This window comes from Cebus imitator, unplaced genomic scaffold (genome assembly GCF_001604975.1).
Source record: "Cebus imitator isolate Cc_AM_T3 unplaced genomic scaffold, Cebus_imitator-1.0 Scaffold291, whole genome shotgun sequence".
Classification (NCBI taxonomy): Eukaryota; Metazoa; Chordata; class Mammalia; order Primates; family Cebidae; genus Cebus; species Cebus imitator.
In genome coordinates, this window is record NW_016107606.1 from 3,062,047 (window position 1) to 3,076,701 (window position 14,655).

General features: G+C 44.6%; 1 long non-coding RNA gene across 1 annotated transcript in view; it reads left to right on the forward strand.

The window, feature by feature from the left end:
• LOC108285117 overlaps window positions 1-14,655 on the forward strand; it is a 237,462-nt gene that overhangs the window by 124,201 nt on the left and 98,606 nt on the right. Inside the window, exons 9-10 of the long non-coding RNA XR_005195984.1 lie at window positions 5,177-5,249; window positions 10,506-10,552. This is a non-coding gene — a long non-coding RNA (uncharacterized LOC108285117). The remainder of the gene's footprint in view (window positions 1-5,176; window positions 5,250-10,505; window positions 10,553-14,655) is intronic.

Here is a 14,655-nt window from a genome sequence, read left to right on the forward strand (position 1 = left end):
AGAACTCAATGGATGAGTCCCGTGAAGGAGCCACACAGAAGGAGTCAAAGCCCAGTCTGCATTATCCAGGAAACAGTAACCACTGAAATAAAGAGGATCAGCTCCTCATCATAATCAGCTAAATGAGGAGATGTCTCTGTCCTTCCCTCCTTCCATCCTGTCCCAACACCAGGGGGCATGTGCAGAGGAGATGGTGTGGTGAGAAGAGACCATACTCGCCACCCCCCCCACTCCCTACCCCCTTAAGTGGCTTAGAAACTCAAGTCTAGGTTTGTGTATGTGTTTGGGGATGGTGAGGAAAAGAGAGTCATTACCTGAAAACAAGTTTCAAGCTTTGAAATGCATGGGACTGAGTCCAACAGAAACAAAAATGTCACTGAATAATCCTTAATAACTGGAAATAAATGGAGTTGCACTAAGATGATGTCAAGCACCATTAAAGGGGATTTGAGAACACACAGTTGATGGCAGTTTTGTGTTTGAAACAGTGGTTAGTGGAAGACTTCTTGATAAACTAGGTTCAATTGTAGTTATTGGATATCAGCCTTTTAAAGATTTAATTCTCAGCCAAAATGCCCTTCCAGAAAGGCTGTACTCTTCCCGGTTCCTTGAAGATTCCCACTTCACAGGATGACTTTTATTCAGGCCTGGAGAGGTGCAATCTCATTATGTGGGTCATTAAAAGCAACACGTTAAAGATGACAAAGTGAATGTTGCCAAAAGACTTTGTAGCCTCAGCAAGTTATGTGGAAGTGAGCAAGAGAAAAGGACTACTTCGCTTACCTCTTGGAGGCTGTGAAGGATTATGTTTCAATGGGGTGTATATGAATTTCTGGCATTGTTAAACGCACACTGATGGCCAAATTCTTTTCCCCTTCTGATTCCTTCTAAGAATTTACTTCAGCTACCTGCTTCTTGCTGCAATCTGGGATTTGTAAAATCGTAGCGTCTAGAGTGTCACCTGAATTGCCCTCACGAAGGGCATAGCTGTGTCTGTAGAGCAGAATGAGGTAGGGAGGGAAATTCATGTTGAGCTCAGGCTGAGAAGGAAGAGGGAATCAGAAAAATGGGCCATTTGAAAGCAAAACTGCCTTGAATTCTCTGATAGGCTCTGTCTTGCGAACAAGAAGAGGAAGATAGGGTGGGAGGGGATGTTAGTTTTTAGCAACGGTTTTTAAACTGACAACAGAGGAAGAGAGACCAGAACCACAAAGTTAACATTTTGCACTTTGGCATCATTTGATTTTTAAAAAAATCCCCAGTCATAGGAGGGGCTGTCCTTGGGTGAGGGGTTCTGTTTTGAACTGGAGGGAGATCTGGCTGAAGCATGGATGAAATGTATGTTCCCTTCCTCAGATCACTCTTCATCTGCATCACCTGATGCTGGAAATCCCCAGGGTTAGCTTTTTTAAATTTTTGGCTATATTATAAAGTTCATTTAATGCCTTCCACAATGGTGTCTCAATTTACAGGTGAGCTAACTGAGGCTTGGAGCAGTTAAAGCAATTAGTGGAAATCCACAAAGCTGGTAAAGCACATAGCCCAGAATCTGGACCCAGATCTGATTCTTAATCCTTTCTGTCATACTAGTGGCCCCAGCAGATGCTCACTCCTTTAGATTAAGTACCCTCTCCATCAACTCCATTACACAGTTTCTTAAGCAAATAGCATGGAGGCTCAGACGACAGGCTTTGGAGTCAGTAAGGCTCAAATTTAAATTTTGTCTCCAGCCTTGATTATTTGTGTAACTTTGAGCATACAACACAAAGTCTACTCAAAAAAAGCTGTGAGGAGGATGTCCAGCAAAGCTGTGTTAAACAGTTTACTAGATTATTGTTATTATTATTATTTTTTGAGACAGGGACTCTGTTGGCTAGGCTGGAGTGCAGTGGCACAGTCAGAGCTCACTGTAGCCTCAACCTCCTGGGCTCAAGCCATCCTCCTACCTCAGCCTCCCAAGTAGCTGGGACTACAGATGCATGCCACCATGCCTGGCTAATTTTTTTTTTTTTTTAAATATAGATGGAGTTTCACTATGTTGCCCAGGCTAGTCTCGAATTCCTGGGCTCAAGAAGTGATCCTTCCACCTCAGCCTCCTAAAGTCCTGGGATTACAAGTATGAGTCACCATGTCTAGCCTTGTTGAATTTTAAAAAGCTGTCTCTCTTTGAACCATGAGTGTGTGATAACAGAATAGGACGAGGATGGATAACAACAATGAGAATACTAGCTAACACTTCTTGAGCACTTAGGATGCATCAGATACTGTGTGAAGTGCTTGCCATGGTACTATCTTAATTAATCTTTCTAACAATTCAATGATATGTACTATTAGCCAACCTCAATGTACAGATAAGAAGCTCATCCAGCTATAAGTAGGGGAGCCAGGGTCTGAAACTAGGTGGGTGGACTCTGGAGCCTGTGCTCACACTAGGAGGTAAGCTTGCAGGGGCCCTTGTGGGACCTTGGGAGCAGATGGTGATGCTTAAGGATGATTGAGTAGGAGGCTGTGGTCCTGGGGTCAGTGTGTGGGCTTTGGGCATCAGAGAGTGAGGAAGAAGGTGACAAGAACAGGGTGAGATAAGGTAACCATAGAGTGGGGATTTGGACATTTGAAACAGCTGTCACCTGTAGGACGATGTCTTAGTCTGTTCTTGTACTGCTGTAAAGGCATACTGGAGACTCAGTTATTTATAAAGAAAAAAGGTTTAATTGGCTCACAGTTCTGCAGGCTGTACAGGAAGCAAAGAAGCTTCTGCTTCTGGGGAGGCCTCAGGAAGCTTCCAATCATGGCAGAGGGCAAAGTGGGGGACAAGGTGGTTCATGGGGCAGGAGCAGGAGCAGGAGCAAGAAAGAGTGAGGGGAGGAGATGCTGCACACTTTTAAACAACCAGATCTTGTGAAAACTCACTCACTCTCATGAGAACAGCACCAAGGGGCTGGTGCTAAACCACTCATGAGAAACTGCTACCGGGACCCAATCACCTCCCGCCAGCCCCACCTCCAACACTGGGGATTACAAGTCCACATGAGATTTGGTGGGGACACAGATCCAAACCATATCAGATGGTTTCTAGGGAAAGGCAGTTGAATCTGAACCCCAAAGGTGAATCACAGACTGTCAGGGCTGGGAGTTCCTTAGACATGGTCTAGTCTGATGGTCTTTTAAACTGTACCCCATGGAAGCTTAGAGTCAGTCCTTCAACAGTATGAATGGATAGAGGTAGTGGGATGGAGAGGGGTCTTCAAGATCTTGTGGTATACAGCAACCAAAGTAATTCCATTTTTCTTTTTACCCTTTTTGTTGTTGTTGAGGTACAACTTATATATAACAAAGCACATCAATCTCAATTTGTGTGATGAGGCTGGGCATGGTGGTGCAAGGCTGCAATCCCAGCACTTTGGGAAGCTGAGGTGGGGCAGATGGCTTGAGCTCAGGAGTTCAAGACCAGTCTGGGCAACATGGCGATACCTCGTCTCTACAAAAAATACAAAAATTATCTGGGAATGATGGCTTTTATCTGTAGTCTCAGCTACTCAGGAGGTTGAGGTGGGTGGATCACTTGAACCCATGAGGTTGAGGCTGCAGTGAACTCTGACTATGCCACTGCACTCCAGCCTGGGTGACAGAGTAAGACCCTATCTCAAAAAAATAAATAAAAAAAAAATAAAAAAAATAAAGCCTGATGAGTTTCTGTAAACTTATGCACCCATGTAACCACTACCCAGATCAAGATAAAGAATCTTTCTAAAGTCTCAGCAGTTCTCTCTTGTTCTCTCCCATCAGTGCTCTAACCAAAGAGAACCACCATTTTCATATTATCTATTTTTGAACTCAAATAAATGGAATCGTAGAGAATGCATTCATTGTGTCTAACTTCTTTTGATCAAAATTGTGTCCAGGAGATTCATCTATGTTGTTGCATGTAGAAGGAGTCCACTTTTTTTCATTGCTGTGTAGTATTCTGTTGTGTGACTATACCAGAATTTATTTAGCTTTTCCGCTTTTAATTGGCATCCAGGTTGTCTCCATATTTTGGTGTTATGAACATAGCTGCTATGAACACCCTTGCACAGCCTTTCTGGGGACAATGGACACATTTCTGTCAGGTATATACCCAAAGTGGTGTTGCAGGGTCACGAGGTGGCTGGCTGCATTCTTAGATTTAGTGGGCAGGGCAGCTCTATTTTTGAACAGATGTTTCATAGAGTAGGAATCCTCATATAAGATTTTTCCTGGAGAAAGGGTGTGATTGCTTACATTTTTCTTTAAGTGGAAAAAGTTTCAATTCCTCTAGTACAATCTTCTGCATTTACAGTCAGTGAAACTGCAACTCAGAGAGGAAAGTGATTTGTTCAGACTCAAACTGCGGGAAAGTCACAGCCAGGCTGTTCAAAACTAGTCTGAACATTTTGTATTTAGTTTCAAAGTCTATGAAATGGATTCTAAATGCCACTCAAACTGGTTGCTTGTCAGATATGGACAGGAAACCATAATCAGAGTCAGAAGCCTTGGACTGAATCCCTAAAACTCACACTAACAAATGTGTGAGCCAGGGTGAGGTACTGCTGTGGGCCTCAGTCTCTCTAACTGGGAAGTGGATGTACTTGTTTCACAGCAATGCTGGATGAAAGGAGGTAATGATGGGGAGACATTTTATAGCTGGGAAGCTCTTAGTAAATTGCTATTACCATTATCAAAATGTATTCTAAGGGGATGCTTGGGCAAACATGCTATTTTCTTGCAGTATGAATGTTTATAATAATTCACTATTTTCTGTTTTATATTTTAGCCTGAGTTAATAGCTTTTAATGAAAATTTCTTCCCCATCATTAAAGAGTCAGTGTGGTAGATAGTATTTTCCAAAGATAGCCACAGCAACATACAGCCCATCCTTCACGCTGCTCTTACACTATGGACATTTTTATAATGGGATATACCTGCATTGAAGCGGGGGGTCTGTGTTCCCTCCCCTTGAACCTGGGCAGGCTTTTGTAACTGCCTTGACTCACTGAAAGTGCAGAAATGGCAGTGCACAAGGAGGAATGCAGAGTTGGAAAGGAAAAATTTAGATTTCGGGGTGCTTCCTGGAGAGAACAGAAACACCCCCTGGGAGGAGATACTGCTGTGGCTTTTACTTTTCTGGTTTTACACTGTGGTCCTCTTCACTTTTCAGATTTCTTCATTAAAACTTTCCCCCAAAGAGGAAAGCATACGTCTAGCAAATACCCCATCAAGTTAAAACTGAGGTAAGAACTGAGTGCTCCTTAGCTTCCAATTCAGGCAGAGTTTTGGTCATTTTGGGGGAGCCTGTTGACTCTGGGAGAAAGGCCTAGAGCTCAAATTCTCCTGGGGTTGTGGGGGCTGGAAACAGGAGCTTTGGGTGACAGCACACAGGGAAATAGTGACAGCTCCCCTTTGCCTGAGGGGCAAAGGGACTCCTGGTCCCCAGAAGCCTAGAGGCAGAATGGCACCCATGGGGGTGAGTGGTTAAGAGGCACGCAGAGAGAGCTAGATTTCTGCCCCTTGACTTTCCCCTCCCTGAGAGCTCCAGGCTTCTATGAATAAAGATCCTCACCACAGTTCTAAAACTAATGACTATCTTGACTGGGCACAGTGGCTCATACCTGTAATCCCAGCACTTTGGGAGGCTGAGGTGGGAGGTTTACTTGAGCTCAGGAGTTGGAGACCAGCCTGGGAAACATAGTGAGACCCTGTCTCTACAAAAAGTACAAAAAATTAGCCAAGTGTGGTGGCTCTCACCTGTAGTCTCAGCTACTTGGAAGGCTGAGGTAGGATGATTGCTTGAGCCCAGGAGTTGGCAGGATGATTGCTTGAGCCCAGGAGTTGGAGGTTGCAGTGAGCTATGACCACACCACTGCACTCCAGCCTGGGCAACAGAGAGAGACCATGTCTCAAATACATACATACATTCATACATACATACATGCCTTATATGTGCAAATCACTTTACATACTGGGAGGCAGGTTCATATGTGTGACTTCATTTGATTTTTCCAACGACCCTGTAAATAAGCCAGAGAATGTATCATTGTCTTAATCATCTTAATGTTATGTTTAAAGAAACTGAGAGGGTGAATAAAGGCTTTGCAAGATCCTACAGTAGCAGATGGAAATGCCAGTGAGAGAATCAGGTGTTCTGGCTTTGTGAGCTTTCTTTCATTGCATTGCACACTTGATCCATGGAGAAGTGGGAGTTTGGGGCACACAGCAGAACAATGGTAGAGCTAACTTGAGGAAGAGGCACTTTTCACCCTTCAGATTGCCCCCAGAAGGTAGCTGTCTCTTTGGCTGGCAGCATGGTGTTGATTCTATGTAAGAATAAAATGCCCTGGTCTAGCCACCTCTGCCCTAGCTTTGTCCCTTCACCTCCACCACCCCATGACTCCCCAGCCCCTATCAGAAAAGAACCATTTTATTAGTCATTTATACCTTAGTTAGAATTTAAGGACTTACATTTTCTCTTTTAGCAATATTTGCATTTAAATCTTATCTCTCTCTTTTTTTTTTTTTTCGAGACGGAGTTTCATTCTTGTTACCCAGACTGGAGTGCAATGGCATGATCTTGGCTCACCACAACGTCCGCCTCCTGGGTTCAAGCAATTCTCCTGCCTTAGCCTCCAGAGTAGCTGGGACTACAGTCATGTGCCACCATGCCCAGCTAATTTTTGTATTTTTAGTAGAGATGAGGTTTAACCATGTTGACCAGGATGGCAGGATGGTTTTGATCTCTTGACCTCGTGATCCACCCGCCTCGGTCCCCCAAAGTAAATCTTACCTCTTATTGTGATTTTTGTTTCCTGGAAAAGATGGTTTCTGGCATCACTAAGCAGATAGAAAAGCGTCATCTCAGGTGCAGGGTGGAAGTGAATGGGAGAGATTTTGTAGACACCCTCCTTGTGTGTCAGCAGATGCTAGCTACTTGAATCACAGCAAGTCACTTATCAAATATCTGAGTGCTGGATGCTAGGGACAGAGTGATGAACAGGATGTGGTCCATCCAGGTGCTGGGATACAGCATGAGGAGATTGCAGTTCATGGCAGGGGCCAGAGACGGGTGGGGGAGGCAGGCAAGGAAGCAACTAATGGTGATCTGCTAAGTGCTAATATAGATGTAAGTGTTCAGGCTGTTCTGGGAGCCTGAAGGAACTGGGGTCGGAGTGGGGGTGAAGGTGATGTCATTTGGCTGAATCTGGAAAGGTAACAGAACTTCCCTTTATGAATATCTTAGTCCAGGTACTTTAGAAAAGCAAATCTGAGAGATCATATGCACAAACTGGGGTTGGGGTGGCGGGAGGGAGTGCAACGTCGAGGAAGAAGATTCGAGAGAAAGGGTGTGCGTGTGCGGTGGTGAAGGAGGAGGGTGACGGGAAGGAATGCATTATTGTGTCCACAGCTCTGCAGCAGCTGTGTAGGTTGCTCCATCTTGCTGGACAGTCACAAAGAACCTTTATGGACCTCTGTCCTCTGAGCAGAGCTCTACAGGAGGACAAACACCTCTTCCACTTCTTTCCCACTTTGAGTCCCCCAAAGGCCAAGCTTGCTCCGTGGGGAGTCATCTCTTGTGCATTTCTAGTTTGAGTCACATACCCTGAAGCTGGCAAGTCTGGGAGTGATGGGAGCTGCCAGAGATGGCTGTTGTCAGCCATAGGGCCAATCACAGATCTAGTGGCCAAGACGCCGGCAGAGAAAATCCAAAGTAGCCTAGAAAAGGAGCCTCTTTGAAATGTCAGGGCATTTGCACACAGTGGATTGTTGAATCCTCACAATAACCCTGTGTTGTGCCTTGAATTGTGTACCCCAAAAAGATAGGTTGAAGTCCTAACCCTTGCTACCTGTGAAAGTGACCCCGTTTGGAAATAGGGTCTTTGCAAATATAATCAAGATGCAATTTAAGATGAGGTCATGCTGGAGTAGGGCAGGCCCTTAATCCCATATAACTGTCGTCCTTTAAGAAGAGAAGAGATACAGAGAGGAGAATGCCACCTGAGGATACAGACGCACAGGTGAATCTGCAATCTCTTCATGCTGTATCCCAGCACCTGGATGGACCACATCCTGTTCATCACTCTGTCCCCAGCAACCAGCACTCAGCTGTTGGATAAGTGACTTGCTGTGATTCCAGTAGCTAGCATCTGCTGACACACAAGGAGGGTGCCCTCTCCCACTCACCCCACCCTGCCCCTGAGATGATGCTTTTCTATCTGCCTACTGATGCCGGAAACCTTCTTTTCTGGGAGACAAAAATCACAATAAGAGATAAGATTTAAATGCAAATTTAAATGCTCTGTGATGATGGAGGCAGAGACCACAGGGAGGCATCTACAAGCCAAGGAATGCCAAGGACTTCTGGCAATACTGGAAGCTAAGAGAACAGGGTGAAATGGGTTCTCTCTATGAGCTTCTAGAGAGAGCACGGCCCTGCCAACACCTTGATTTTGGACTTTCAGTTTGTGTCAGAGAATAAATTTCTGTTTTTTTAAGTACCCCACCCCTTTATGGTACTTTGTAACGGCAGCCCCAGGAAATCAAACGAAACAAGGCTCTTGCTCACATTTTCACAGCTAATCATTAGCAGAGCTGGGGGCTGCAGCCAGGTTTGCCTGTTGCCTAGATTTGATTTGAAAAACAGTGAAAGCTTTGCAGGGGTGGATTGTGGGAGAACAAAATGTGTTCATCTCTGTGGGTACGTTGTAGGTGTACATATTCACAGGGTACATGAGATATTTTGATGCAGGCACGCAATGCATAACAATCACATCAGAGTAAATGGGCTATTCATCACCTCAAACATTTATCCTTTGTGTTGCAAATAATCCATTTATACTCTTTTAGTTATCTTTAAATGAACAAATTTTATTTTATTTTATTTTTTACTGTAGTCACTCTGTGGTGCTAGCAAATACTAGGTCTTATTTATTCTTTCTATGTTTTTGTACCCATTAACTACATGAACTGTCCCCACTAACTACCTTTCCCAGCCTCTGGTAACCATTCTTCTACTTCTATGTCCATGAGTTCGATTGTTTTCATTCTTAGCTCCCACAGAAAAGTGAGGTGATGTGATGTTTGTCTTTCTGTATTTGGCTTGTTTCAGTTAACATAATGACCTCTGGTTCCATCCATGTTGTTGGAAGTGATGGGATCTGATTCTTTTTTATGGCTCTCTGTTGTGTACAAGTACCACATTTTCTTTATCCATTCATCTGTTAACGGACACTTAGGTTACTTCTAAAAGTTTGCTATTATGCATGATGCTGCAATAAGCATAGAAGTGAAGATATCTCTTCAATATACTGACTAAAATAAAAAATTTAAAAAACTAGATGATCCTGTTTCACATACACAAGGGAGCATCTCTGTCCAAGATGTAGGCCGTATGGCTTCTGAGTGCCTGAACTGTGGCCAGTCTAAACTGAAATGGGCTGTGTGTGAAAAATACATACTGGGTTTCGAAGACCTAGCACAGAAGAGAATGTAAAGTATCCAGTTACTAATTTTTAATATTGATGGCATATCAGAATGATTGTATTTGGGATATACTGGGCTAAATAAAATATATCATTAAGCTTCCTTGCACCTTATTAAAAAAGCGGCCACAAGAAAAATATAGTCACATATGTGCTCGTGGGATTTCTAATGAAGAGCACTGCTCTGGAAGGTGGGTTCTTTCACGGCAGGGAGCATCTCTGTGCTGTTGACTGTGGGTCCCAGAGCCAGAGCAGGGTCTGACATGCAAGAGTCCCTCAACACATAATTGTGGATAATTGAATGAATGAATAAACGAATGACCAAATCCAATCCAACCCTGCATCTGCTGGTCTGGTCCCTGTGAACATAAAGATTGGATGTAGTTTTCACCTTGCTTTGTCTCTCTGGGCAGTCATTCAATGACTCTGCGGCTTACAGAGAGTAATGCATGCTGCACAGTGCCAGCTAATGGAGAGGCTGGATGTGAGGTGGAATTTGGAGAATAAAAATGGCCAGAGTATTTCCAACCACAATGGCAGTGGCCACTTACTGGATACAGATTCTGTGCCTGGCATCATTCTAGGCACTTTATACAAAGTGACTCATTTAATTCTAACAACTTATGACATCAGTCCCATCATCAACTCTATTTGACAGATAAAGGAAATTAAAGCTCAGACAGATAAAATAATGTCCCCAGGGTTACAGAGCTGCTTTTTTGTTTTTCTAAACCCAGTTCTGTCTGACATGACACTTGTGCTCTTCACCACTATCATAGAGCACAGGGAGGAAGGGACTGGGGGGGTCCTACCAACACAGGGTGATACTGAAGCAGTTCTTGTTGATTCTGAGGCCCCGGCTCCTGATAGCAGGTGGTCCCAGCCCTCTAGGATTTGGAAAACCCATTGTCTGTGTCTAGTACCATGGAGCATTTGGCCACATAATGTCTGTGCATCTAGACATGTTCCGTCCGTGCATCTGGCCATATCTTGACTGTGCATCTCTTTCACCAGATGGTGGGACCACCCTCTGTACCTATGAAGTGGCATTGAGTGCACAGGTGAGTGAGCATTCCCTGTGTTGGAGGGGGGGCCTGGTGGGAGGCGATTGAATCATGGGTATGGTCCTTCATGAATGGTTTAGCACCATCTCCCTTGGTACCGTCATCACAATAGTTAGTGAGTTCTCGTGAGATCTGGTTTGGAAGCGAGTAGCACCTCCTCCCTCTCTCTTGCTCCCACTCCCACCATGAGAGACACCTCACTCCCCCTTTGCCTTCCACCATGATTAGAAGCTTCCTGAGACCTCCTCAGAAGTAGAAGTGACTATGCTTCCTGTACAGCCTGCAGAACCATGAGCCAATTAAATCTCTTTTCTTTATAAATTATCCAATCTTAGGTGTTTCTTTACAGGATTGAGAGAATGGACAAATACAATGGGCAACCCAGACTGAGCAAACCAAATGGAAAAAAGCATAAAGATATAAACCCATGGTTTACATTTGGGGCAGTAAGTAGTCCAGAGTGGCAGTGGTGCATGTGTTTGGGGTGGGCAGGCAGAGGGAACATCTTATGAAGAGAAAGCATCAGGGAAGGGGGCTGGAGGCAGATTGTATGAAAATCTGAAGACCAGGTAAGAGGCTTGGACTCTCTCCGGGATCCATGAGGAGCAGGAATATGATGGGCAGTGCTGAATGCTGCCAAGTCTGTTTTGGCTGTTTAGTGGAGAACCTATTGGAGGCAAGAGGCCAGATGCTGTTTGAAGCCAGTTCATTTTGCATGGTTATGGTAAGTGCGCCTTAAGAGTAAATGGCACAGAACCTGTGTCCATCTGCATGTCTTCCCTTACAGCTCTGTGGAAAGACTTGCTCCATGTAGGTCCCAGCAGCCTCATTTTCAGGAGTTAGTTCACTAACAGGTGCAGAGCTTTCTGGGAATCAAGCAAAATTACAATGAGCCTTCATATTATGAAGTGTGTAATGGAGTTATCTTCTGCCTGATCTGGGGACTTCCTTTCCACCCAAGGTCTTTGTAACAGCAAGTCACTTGTGGGCCCTAGGAAGTAGGGAGAAATAAAAACAAGTGGACACCTAAGTGTCAGCCACCGTTCAAGGATCTTGACGTGTGTTAACACCTTTAGTGCCCATAACGTATCATGGAGGGAGGAGCAATTGCTATCCCCATTTTACAGTTTAGACAATCAGATAGATTAAGTAACTCATTGAAGCTCACACAGCCAGTGAGTGGAAGAGCTGGATTCAAACTCTGGAGCCCGTAGTCTTAACTGCTTTCTTTTATCGCCTCTCCCTTTTTAGATATGGTGCTTTTTATTTCTACAATGATCGCAGCTCCTTATGAAATAGATAATATCATTACATTTCAGTTTATAGGTAAATGAGCCAATGTTCAAAGAGGGTTCATAGTTGTCCCAGGTCACATAGCCAGAAAATGGCTGAGCTAGAACTGGAACCTAGGTCTGTCTGACTTTGCTGCCTCACCCCTGTTTACCAGGAAGGGGTGAGGGAAGGAGAGAAGGCAAATGCAGGGGCCAGTCTTGTGATTCCTCACCAGAGGGCAAGCACTCTCCAGCCTATGGTGTTTCGGTTTACTGTCTCCATAAAATGAGATTTTTTTGTTTTCATAATTTGGAAATTCCATAGTAGCGCACAAACATCATAACTCTACCCTTGGCCACATCCACCTCTTCTCTTGGCCAAGCCTTTGGCTCTTTCAAGTTGTGACAGCAAAACCCTATCTCAGAGCTGGAGCTTCTGAATGTCAGGGCTTCCATCTGGGTCTGGAGGATAGTGGTTTCAGGGAGTGGTTTCTTGTTAAGCAAAGAAAACTGCTATTCAAATCCAATCTTCCTTCACATTTCAAAAGTCTGCTCTTAGGCCAGTGTGTGTGTACATCTGACTGTCAACAGGCATACAGAGATGGGGTGGGAAGTGATGCTCCGTGGCCACCATAGGCCAGACAGGAATTAGGAAGCTGACATACAGTGAATTAGGCATTGCTTCATTTTGTGACCAGCATCCCCTTCAACTGATGTTCATGTAGCAAGGCTTCCTGTGAGGAAATCTGAGCAGCATGTAGCAATAACACATTTGAGCACTCACTACAAGCCAGGAACTACATTAAGTATGATACACACACCATCTCACTTTGTGCTCAAACAATACTGTCATAGATTTCTTTACCCCTGGTTGAGAGATGGGGAAACCAAGTGGCTAAGTGGCTTGCCCCATGACTGAGGCAAGATTCGGACCCAGGTCATACTCTTAAGTGTACAAATTGAACACCTGCATCTCTGACTACTATCTGAAAAACAGAATGTAGGAGGGCGAAGGAGGATGCAGAGAGACCAGTTAGGAGGCAACTGCAGGAGTCCAGGATGAGACGAAATGGTTGCTTGGACTAAGGTGGTATTATGGAAGTAGTAAGAAGTGGTTGAAGTCAGAATATAGTTTGAAGGAAAGGCAAAACAACAGGGCTTGTCAATGGAGTGAAGGTGAGCCATATCGGAAAAAGATGAGACAAGGATAAGACCTAGACTTTTGGCCTCAGCAACAAAATACAAGGAGGTGCCATTTAATGAGAGGGAGTTGTTAAGGGGAGGAAAGAGTTTGGTGGTGGGTACCCAGAGTTAACTTGGTGGGTCAGTTAGACACCCGTGTGGAGACATGATCAGGGGAGATGTAGGGGAGGGAGGCGTGGGTTTGTCACCAGTTTATGGACCCAGTTTAAAGTCCTGCGGTAGATGAGATGATCAAATAGAGGATTGTAGATAGAAAAATAGCCAAGGGCAGAGCTTTGTAGAGCTTAACAATTAAAGGTCAAGTTGAAAAGGGATAGTGGGCAGAGGAGACTGAGAAGGAATAACTGTGGGTAGGAGGACAACCAGGCACTGATCCACAAGGAATAAGAAGGAGGGGTGATCATCTGCTCACTGGCACTGAAGGTCAAGTAAGACAAGGAAAGAGTTGGCCAGTGGCTTTGGCAAAGTGTAGCCCGTTGACAACTTTGACATTCCAGGAGGAACACATTCTCTACACCTGTCATGTTGGCTGTCCTTGAATCTCTGGGCAAAAATCCCCAAGATTATGGAGCCTAGAGATGGCAGAGCCAACATTCAGACGGTCCTAGGTTTGAACCTTGGATCTGCCCATAGCTATGTGACCTGGGGCAGTTACTATCCCTCCTTGAACCTCATTTTCCTCATCTATGAAATGGGAGTGACAGTGCTCACAACTTGAGGCAAGGATTGAATGAAATAATAAGTAAAAACATAAAGCAGCAAATGCTTAGGAGGTAGTAGATATTTTTATTATTATTTTTTTAAAATAAAGACCAGATCTCACTCTGTCATCCAGGTTGAAGTGCAGTGATATGATCATAGTTCACTGTAACTTCGACCTCCTGGGCTCAAGAGATCCTCCTGCCTCAGCCACCCAAGTAGCTAGAATGACAGGCATGCACCACCATGCCTGGTGGATTTTTTATTTATAGTAGGGATGGGGGTCTCACTATGTTGCCCACGCTGGTCTTGAACTCCTGGCCTCAAGTGATCCTCCTACCTTGGCCTACCAAAGTGCTGAGATTACAGTCATAAGCCACAGTGCCTGGCCTATTATTTTAACTTTTATATATTTTAAAAAAACATTGTTAGCTCAAGAGTGATACCTATATTTCTGAGAAAAATCTGACCTAATTTTGAGCAGAGCTTTATTAATGCCAGGGAATCTGACGGGAAATTCTTTGAGGGTTAAAACATTTTTTTCCCTGTGGCACCCCAAATGCCCAGCATGTAAGTGGATTTAATCTGATCAGGTCAATCCCTGTTCTGAGCAGTTTTATATTGCTCCCTGGGAAGAGACCTAGATCCCTGCCTGGGCTCACAAGACCGGGTAATCTAACCCCACCCACCTGTGCTGCCTGGTCACACACCATACTCCCCCCAACCACCACGACTCTCGATTCCCGACAGCACTCTACTTGGTCCATGCACTAGGGGGCGCTGCACATTCTACCTCCCCTATGCTCTCCCTTCCCTGTCCTTTTCCCTGTGTTAATTTCTTCTTGTCTCCTGGGGCAATAGATACTTCACCAGGAAGCCCTTCCTGAATTTCTGGACCAGGTCGATTCCTTTCTTAGAGGCTACCAG